Here is a 10,179-nt window from a genome sequence, read left to right on the forward strand (position 1 = left end):
ACAGCAATCCCAACAGTTTTACAAGTCTTGGTCACGCTAGATTGTTGCAGTGCTTGGTATGAGGTCCTGAGTTCAGATCAATCTTAACTGCTTTAATCTACAGTGATTTACCTTGATTATTGAGGGGATGTTAACCATTAGTTTCTCAAGTTCATTTTAATTTTATCCAACAAAGTTACTGGCATTACAAAATTGCCCAGTACCACAGCTCCTAGTAACACTGCTGGGCACTGTGGAATATAGATTCTGATTTTCCCAAAAGCACTAGTAAAAATCATGACTGTAAGGCTGGAGGAGAAGAAGAGCAGTTAGCCTGAGAAAATAAAGCAGAAGTCAGAGTAAATTGCCATACATCACTCTACACTGATCTAACAAGCCCAAGTGCACATACAGCCAAGATTTCTTCCCCAGCTCAGGGCTCAGATGCTGAATTTATCCCTTCTCGTATTGCTTCCAGTAATGTCCCAGAATTGGAAGTATGTTTATGTGTTTTGGACAAGTCCTCTATATAGCACAGTATTAATGAAAGAAACTGCTGTGTCCTTTCGTGGGTTTTAGACACTGATATACTGACCATTTCGGACCCAGAGCTAGAGGGACTCTAGCAAATTTGGACAAAACAAAAATAATTTCTGTGGAGGGCACCAGCTTCCTTCTCAAGGAAGTGATGCCAACTACAGTAAAAGCTGTTTTATCTGGCATGTTGGGGAAATAGGGGGTGCTGGTAAGTGAAAAATGCTGGTTAACTAAGAGGGTGGGAGTTTGGGTGTGGGAGGGGGTGCGAGGCTGGGAGTTGGCATGTGGGACACAGGAGGAAGTGCAGGGCACGGGCTCTGGGAGGGAGTTTGGGTGTGGGAGAGGGCTCGGGGCACCAGGTTGGGGTGCAGGAGGAGGTGTGGGGTGCCAGATCCAAGGGAAGCTAATCTCAGGCAGCTCCCAAGTGGCGAGCTGTCCTGGCTGCTTCTAGGCAGAGGTGTGGCAGGTGGCTCTGCGCGCTGCCTCTGCCCGCAGGTGCCACCCTCGTAACTCTCATTGGCCATAGTTCCCAGTCAATGGGAGCTGCAGAGCTAGCTCTTGGGGCGGGGATAGCACACAGAGCCGCCTGCCGTACCTCCATCTAGGAGCAGCCAGAATAGGTCGCCGCTTGTGGGGAGCTGCCCAAGGTGAGCAGCCCCTGCATCTGGCACCCCCACATCTCCTACTCGCTGCCCCGAGCCCCCTCCCACACCCAAACTCCCTCCCAGAACCCAGACCACCTCCTGTGCCCCAACCCCCTGCCAGCCCTGCGCCAACCAGCCTATAAACCGGAATTTCAATGAAGATCAGAAATGCCAGGTTATAGAGCTTTCTGGCTGGTGAAGTGCCAGATAAAACAGCTTTTACTGTAATTATATTTGCCCTCTCTTCTCCCATTTTAGCTATTTATTTTTGTATCTGGCCATGGAAACAGCTTGGGGTGACTTTGGTGGTGGCCTAGTGTGCCACAAGACAGATTCAGGGTTTGGAAGTGATTTCAGAACCTTCTCTACTCAGCTCGATAAACATCAGACACTGCGGATCAGATGACCTTAACTACATGTTGTAAATTCCTCCAGGTAAGATTTCGCAGCTCAAGCTAGAGAGTTCCTGTACCTCTGATTCCTTGAGTTGCAGTCACTGGCGTTCTCTTTGGATCGGGTTGAACATACTGTTCACAAAAGTCGTCATATTCTTATTTAATTGACACTTCCAGATGCCCAAGCATCTCTCTTTGGAGTCAGACCACCAGGCAGGTTTCTTTTTTTAACCCATTCGTTATGCTTAGTAAAAGTTTCATTTTGCTAACGTTTTAATTCTCCCATTAAAAAATCATGTTGTTTGGAACACTTTCAACACTGTTACACTCTCATCAGAACAATATCCATTCTACCGTCACACTCCATACATATATATCCTATCCCTTGTAAACAAGAACTGTAACTTATAGCCATTTTAATAGCACTAAAATTTTTATTTAGTTCATAGTCTAAATGGATGGGAAATCTGAAATCCAAAATTATTCTGTAGATATTTAGGGACTGATATAAATGATTTATAGTGAGAAGTCACAGTAGCACATTTTTTCAGATAGGGACAATGTAAATAGGGCTGTGCAGGCATTTCACACCTCTCCTGACCCTGATTGATACTGTAGTTCAGCTGGGGTTCAAGAAATGTTTGGGCTAGCTCTTAGGATTTGTCTAACCTGAGCTTTTTCAGATTTAACTAACTTGGTAGAAAAAACGGTTGAGCTAAATCAGTGCAACGTCCTGGTGTGGAAGCAGTTCAACACCCCCACCCTCCCAATTTAAAACCCATTTTCTCTCTCTCTCTCTCTCTCTCTCTCATCCAGCAGCCTCTAACTTTAACCACCACTGAAGTCCACACTCCATGCTCGTTATATACAGAAATTGTGACCAGTTGGTTTAGCAGGCACTATCTGGCAATGGACAGTTAAATGGAGATGTAGCTATAAAAATTCCCACACCCCAATCTGGATCTATGCTTTTTATGTGATATGTATGTACCTCGTGAACCTGGTTACCAATACGTGCAATCCTCCATAACCCAAGCCCGACCCCAGATGTACAGTATCTTCCCTCTTAACTTGTGTAAATTTGATTTTAAACTAACTTTAATAAAAATTGTATTTTCCCTGTATTAAATGACTGTTTAGAACAGAGGGTCTCCTACAATTGCGAACTGTTGTTAAGATAGCAGGCTTCACATTGACTCATTTCCTCCTCTAGCTTTGATTCCACACCGTCCAATCCTACTGATTGATGTCATGAAAACGTATTAAGACAATATTAAGGAAACAAGCTAAGAATACGAATGCAGCTGTTTAGTTGTGTTCCATCCCTTCTTTTTTTATCTACCATTAGTTGCTTCTCTGATGAATTACATGCATTTGTTCTGAATAACCCCTCCTTCCCTGCAGCGCCTATTACTTTAATATCTTCAGATTACTTTGCTTGGTTTTGTCCTCCTGAGGGTCTGGTACCCTTCTATAGTCCCATTGATGTAACGGGACTAATTGTATTTTAAGTCAGGCATATGCTTAAGTACCTTGCTGAATCAAGGCCTAAATGTTTGCAGATCTGTTTACCATTGATTATTCACCAAAGAAATATCTGACAAAGACTTAAAACTGGCAAGCAGCCAGGCAGGAAGGAGATTTGTTGCTTTTTTCAGTTTAGGTAGTGAAAAAAGGCTCTGGATACCCCCCAAAAGAATTCTCAGCTGGCTCCAATTTAGAAGCATTACCTCTTGGAGAGCAATGAACATTTTGCCATGGTGACAGAAGCATCTCCATGAATCTCCTGAAACAGACTGAGAACCACTAGTCTAGAAATTGGCATGGTCTATGCTGTAAGTTTCAGCAGTGCGCTTGGTGCAAGCTCAGAATAAGAATGGAAGATGAGCTGAGAGAGAGAACTTTTGAAAAACTGTTTGTTTTTTGTTATTCCTTATTTTCAGTTTTGTAAAGTGAACTTTGTGCTTGTGAAAGGTGCTGAAATTATAATCATGAGACGGGAAGGAGCCTTTTATCTTCAGCACAGGCACAGTACAGTCAGTGATATAGCTTATTTGGCCAGGTGACATAATTCTGATCTGGAAGGACCGGCTCTAAGGGTGAAAGGATAGTCCCATTCAATCGTCAGCATCAATGCAGAGAAGGCCAACAAGACACAATGGCAGTTGGCATGGCTTTGGTGATGTGAACACCTGTTTGAGGAAATGGACTAACAACAGCTGATTTCACACAAACCACCTAACAGGTATATTTTGGGAAACTCTCAGTATTCCATTACTTATTCCGGGGGCCACCCAGCGTTTACTAGACATGTATATTTTAATCAGTTATCGAAAGGGACAGGGCAAACTACCGACCCTTTAAAATAGTCATGTTAAAGTGTGATATCAATTAATATAGTTTTTTCTACAATGGGATAATCTCTCTAATTAAGGCCTGCACACAGAAACTGCACTAATTAAATTCCATTTAGTGAAATCAGCCTGTGGATAGGTACTTGTAAACTCAGTTATGAACTGAATTAGGCCAAATCAGTATTTGCCCACCTCAAATCTGTTTGAGAGCATCTACCGATGAGGACTGCACTTACTTAACTAAAGCAATTTAGATCATGAGTTAGTTAAATCAGTGCACTTGCTGTCTGTAGACTCTAAGGGCTCAATTCACAGTTGCCCTGCACCAAGTGCAGCTATTTACATCAATGCAAAATGGATGTAACAATCCAAAGTGCAAGACAACAGAGAATCAGAAACCCTTGATTTTATGAGTTTTCACAAAATTGCACACCTAATTTGCATACATAAGCAGTCAATTAAAAGCATAGCAGACTGTTTGCATATATAGATGCACAATTTACACACCATGGTAATTATAAGCTCCAAATAGGTACTCACTTTATAAACACTAGACCCTAAAAGCTAATGAGCTTACTGCACATACTTCATAGACAACCAAGCTATGTAGTTGTACTCATTAAGATCTGCCAATAGATTATAATGTTAGGGCTTAGGAGGAATCCTTGTTTCATACAGCAGTCTTTCTTATTAACAAATTTGTTACACAAATGTTCTTATTCTGTTCAAGTGCAGTGTGAGACTGGCCTTAAGTTGTTGCCATCTGTTTAAGCGTACCAGTCACATGGAATGGTTAAGGTTGTAGATGGATCTGGCATCTGGCCTGGAAAGCTACTGTATAGCTTCTCTCATTACATACTGCTTCCTGTCTTTGCAATATTTGCTTTTTCCTCTGTGTAGAGTGGGCCAAAGCAGGGATCTTTGACCTACGCTAGAAGCAGGGAAGATTGCCTGGCAAAGGAGGTCAACCATTAAAAACTAACGAGTGAGGAGATTATAATGTGCTCCTATAATAAGATACTTGATTCTTTGCTGGGCTGTCCATATTTGAAATAAGGCTTTATCAAACAGTGATCTCACCCCTACTTTTTAAGAGGGTTTATGTTGTCATCGGGAGTCCCTCTGACACAGTTTTCCCTCTTTCAGAATGGAAAAAAGGAGGGATTGGAATCCCTTCAAGGCTCAGACTCAACTGCAGTCTAGTGAGTGAATAACATTTTACTACAATAAAGTTTTGGAACCAAACAGGAAGATACTACCTTTTCTCTTAATGTAATTGTTTCTTCTGTGTCAGGAACTGTGAGAATATGCTATTTGGGCATATTGACCTTGATACGATAAGGGTCACCCAGTGGAACGATCATCCAGTGGGAAATGTACTGTGATATTGATAATATAGATCTCTGATATGATGTGTCCACCATGGTGACTTTACTGTGGGATGATCATGCTTTCAAGCTCCTCTCGCTACATATATTTGTACAAGTTTTCATGTGAGAGAGAGCTCAAATCTGCTTGTGATTCGGGGAGTAACTTTAGTCATGCTTATCTATTAGAGAGATATCTGAGCTATTTGACTCTTATTCTGATTGCAACTGCTACCTTATGTGTCACCACAGTACTTTGCAATTTAAAGTGAGAATGCTAATTTGTCCTATAATGGGGGTCTGTTCCTGTTCAAGTTGACAGCAGAATTCCTTTTGAGCCCAAGGAGAGCAGGAAAAGGTTCTTAATCTTTAAGAGCCTTTTAATAATTGGATCATTTTTGATGGAAGAGTGTTTCCCATACAAGTGCTTTGTTGGCTATGGGAAAAACAGTGCAAAGCTTTATCAAAAGGATCAGCCCATTTTGTGGAGATGGTTTGTGCAATTCAGCCCATCCTGTTTGAGAGAACTTGAGCTAATTTTATTTGCCTCTGAAGTTTTACCTACTTTTTGTATTCCTTAAAAAGTGATTTGGTATTGGTAGCATTACAGAGATCTTTAAGCTTGTGCTTCACATGGGTTCTCTGTCTCTCCTGTTGATTAATACTGACGCGCTTGCTGGGAGAGGTTACTTCAGAATGTTGCTATGAACAAATATAATTGGATAGCTGTGTAATTTGTTCTGGAGATTTTTGTTTTATAGGTATTGTGAATTATATATGATGTATCTTATTTTATTGGAAGGGGAAATCAGGGTGAGAACACAGCATGTGTTTTTCTTAATCATCAACCCCAAACTTCAAAATGAAATTGCACAGGTTTCCTGTATAATATCACTTGATGATAATTAGCATTTATATAATGATATTCATTTTCAAAGAGTTTTACAGTTATTAGCTATACTTGATTTCATATTTACCGCTCTTTCTTAATTTTTTAAAATAAAATGAACTTACCTGTTTTCTGGAGTCCGTCTACAGACTTTATGTGCAAAAATCATTGCTCCAACAGCCTGAAAAGAGAGAGTCCTTTCTAAAGTACAATTGTATTCAGGCTTTGACATATGCATTGAGACAATTACAGCTAGTATGGTTCAGTGTATCCCATGCAGCAATATTCTCCATAGCAAATGTGTCAACTATATTACTGCTTACCGTGCTACAAACCATGATTGTACTGGTGCACTGTGGGAAAATCTGGGCACTTATGTCATACTGCCTCAGCTGATGAGGCCAAATCCATAGGATTATGGGTGTTTTTCATATGTACTTTGAGATGTTTCCTTCACAGAGACCTGGAAAGTGGGAGGACTGGATAACCTAGGTACAGAGAGAGGATTAGTTGGTCCCATCTGCACAACTGAGTCACCATGTTAGAATCCAGTTACAACCTAGCAGCTGTGTTGCATCCCTGCCTGTGAGCAGAATGACAGTATATGGTATATGCAAAATGTTAAGGGCCATGTAGTAGTCACGAACCATATGTGGAACCAGTATTGAGACAGCTTGGTTGCAAACTCATTTCAAAATCTGTCCAACTGAAATGCCTACAGCGGTGCAGGGCAAGACACAGCACTACGTTGTATCTGCAGGCTTATGTTCATAACTACAAACTGATGTGCACAAAAACGTGTCTGTGATTAGTAACATGCTTTCATGCTCTTGTGCACTTCTAAATACACTCATATGTTCTTGCTGTTGTGGACACAAACAGGCTTTGGCTCAGGTCCAAGTGCAGCATTAGACACTGAATTACACCATGCATCTGTATTTACACCTTATCTACTAATTACTCCTGGGGTAATTCTGTGCCACTGTGCACATGCAGAATTTATGTGCTGTAGAGATTTCCCCGCCCCCCAGAAAAAACATTCTGCCAGAAAGGTGCTGCAGTTAATCCTTTTACCCACCAGGGGCAGCTGTGGCAGCAGAACAGAGAGCAGCTGCTCCTGGGTGGGAGCAGCGGCAGCCACAGCTGCAGATAGGGAAGAGAAAGGAGCTGCATTCCCCATAGCTCCCTGCCCGTGGGGCAGGTCCGGAGGCTCAGGATATGGGGGGATGAACAACCTGGGGCACAGAGGGCTGCTGGGGGTCACAGACTGGGGTTCAGAAGGGCTGGTGGGGGTCACAGACTGAGGTGGGGGGCTAAATTGGCATGGGGGTACAGGGACACATGGGGATGCACCTGACTGAATGAGAGAGGATAGGAGTCAGCCAGATGGTGGGTCCCTAACAATCCCTCCCTGTCAAAAAACTCCCCTGTTCCATACTTCTCCCATCCACACCCAACAATTCTCCAAGTTCACACTCAGTCTCCTTCCCAGCAATTTACTTCCCTCTCCCTCAGCTCCTCCATTACCCCGACTCCCCCAAGTCTTTGCATTGCTTCTGAGAGGTGTGGGAAATACGGTTGTGTACTGTAGTTTAAATGAATTATTACTCAGAGTTCTGTATTAATATGCCTTGTAAGGAATCTGTTTGTCAAAAAACATTTCCTGAATCTTTTTTGTCTGTATTGTTACAGACATAGTTGCTAATGAGTATTTTGAAATAAATTACCAAAATAATTGAAACTGGCATGATTATATTGTGTTATTTTGACCAATAAAATATGCAGAATTTTAAAATATTGTGTGCAGAATTTTTAATTTTTTGGCACAGAATTCCCCCAGGAGTAACTAATGCATACCACGAGACATGTGAGAGAGCCAGAACCTGGTTCCTTTAAGCCACTCATGGAGATACGTGAGTGGCAATACTATATTTATTTCCAAGCTGTATTCGCTTGAGACATAACAGCTTTAATATCTCAGACATTGGGGAGTTCAAGGGAACACAAAACAATATCCCCAATATTATTTCCCTCTTTGTCCACATGGTATATTACAGCATCCAATTTGTAATCATTAGAAACGGAAACCTTTGCAAGTGTAAAAAATAAAACTAGACTCCCCATTCCAGGCCAGTTCTTGGCAAATAAACCCAATTACAATACGAGCACATTTATTATTATTACTGTTATTTACAGATATTCGCATTCCTCAAATGTCACAGCATGTTCAAGTAGTTGGTTCTGTGTGGCACCCACCAGCTTCAACACAAAGGGCAGAGTTAGAGAGCCATGAACAAAAGTGTCATGTGAAGCATCCTGTCAAGTAGAGGTCAGGAGATCTCCTCCATGGCAGCAGTAACTGGTAATATAGGTCTGGCCCACTGGAGAGAGAAGGCCAGAGACCCTGTCTGTCCTCTTAACTGGTGAGGCCTGTCCTATCCACTTCTGCTCAGTAAGGGGAATTTTCCCCTTCCTTTCAGAAACAAAGTGTTGCGCTTTTAACTCTTTTCCTACTGAAGATTCTGCACTCGGTGGCTAAGTTGTTTGAGGGTTCATTTTGCACTCCTTTTATTTTAATCCCCTGTATGTGTGTGTGTTTCTTGACGGTTTATTCCTGTTGGCTCATGACTTTGTTGTAATCATTTGGTACCTTTTCATCAGGAGCTGCGCTTGTCTGGCAGAATTTTAAATGCCTTATCAGTCCGGGCCTGCTTTGTTGCTGAAAAGATCGCACAACTTTGCTATCTGGCTACCTACGGAACCTTAGCGAGTTGGCCTGATGGGGAAGAGAGGTCTACCTCACCAGTGAGAGTGAATGGAGACAGTTCAGTGCACTCCTTTCCTAGCTGCCCAGACTGATCTTGCAACCCATCCCAGAAGAGCTGAAGTCTTGTGTGCAGGAGAGGTCCAAAAAGATTAGGATGAAATGTAAGAATATGGAGGGCAGAGCCATACGTGTCCACTACAGCTTTGTCCCTGGCTGCTGATGTTGTGAAGGAGGTAGCACTTGGATGATGGAGCACCTCTTATTACATTGGAGAGCTCTTTCTCTCTGGAAGATAGTAGTGGCACAGACAGGCTCCAGACAGAGCTGTATCTAGCTCTCCTAGATCCAAAAGGTGGTCAGGCACAGCAGGGAAAGGAAATTAATGAAAAATATTCCTCTCCAAAGGAATGTCTTGGGGGCTGTCTGGACAGTGAGGCATGCTGTCAGCTAGGGAGCCTAACTACTGGACCGATCTTGAAACTCTTAACTCTGGGGAGACATGGAACATTTGCTGCTTTCCTTGGTGCTGCTGTGCCTTTCCTGATGCTGAGTGGCTGGCTGTGGAAAAGCAGCAGTTCTCTCACAGGTTGCTCATCCTTTTTGCTGTGAGGCACAGTCCAAGTGTTGCATCTACACAGAGGGGCTGCAGTAATGTGAAAAGATTCGTGCAAATATCTGAAATGTGTGGGGTGGGCAAGAGAGGTGGCCTAGAATGACATATGCAGCACTATTTGGAGATAGATACAGAAAATGAGGGAGAAGCAACAGCCTAGGGAGAAGTTCAGCCCCATGAAGCACCCAGTTGCTGGGAACAGTGGTGTCCCTGGACCCTGTTTGTGGGCTCCATCTATTGTATCAGCCTCCGATGAGTAGGTGCCTGATAAATTTTCACCACCTTTAGCAGCTGGAGCGGAGGAAGGAACTTTGTCTCTTCTATCACTCCTTTGGAGCCACCAGGCTGTTGCAAGGTGTGAAGATCTTTTTGACAGCTGCCAGGAGGGTGAAAGAAAGACGTCTCCCACAATCTCTCCTTTTGGATTCTCCTCCCTGGTGAATAACTCCAATGTCACCTCTCTTAGGCTATTCCTAGCTTTCTCAAGCACCATGAAATTGACAAGATGCCTAACATCTTCGCTGCTGCCCACCAGTTTCTGAAAAGCAGCAGTGGAACAACAGTGTGCTCCTAGCCAGTAAATTTCTGAGCAGCAGCAGAGACATTGGAGCTAGCTGTCTGCAGACTCGGAAAG

General features: G+C 42.8%; 1 protein-coding gene across 2 annotated transcripts in view; it reads right to left on the reverse strand.

Annotated features, from left to right (window-relative positions):
• The window catches only part of LOC127055794 (2-5A-dependent ribonuclease-like), an 821,333-nt gene that overhangs the window by 452,368 nt on the left and 358,786 nt on the right, over nt 1–10,179 (reverse strand). Inside the window, exon 8 of one of the 2 annotated variants that reach the window (XR_007775623.1) lies at nt 1,272–1,283. The exons of the other annotated variant lie outside the window; for it this stretch is intronic. The gene's annotated coding sequence lies outside the window, so the exon portion shown is untranslated. Of the gene's footprint in view, nt 1–1,271; nt 1,284–10,179 lie in introns of those variants that run through there. 2 annotated transcript variants of the gene reach the window in all.

Source organism: Gopherus flavomarginatus, chromosome 7, assembly GCF_025201925.1.
Source record: "Gopherus flavomarginatus isolate rGopFla2 chromosome 7, rGopFla2.mat.asm, whole genome shotgun sequence".
Taxonomy (NCBI): Eukaryota; Metazoa; Chordata; order Testudines; family Testudinidae; genus Gopherus; species Gopherus flavomarginatus.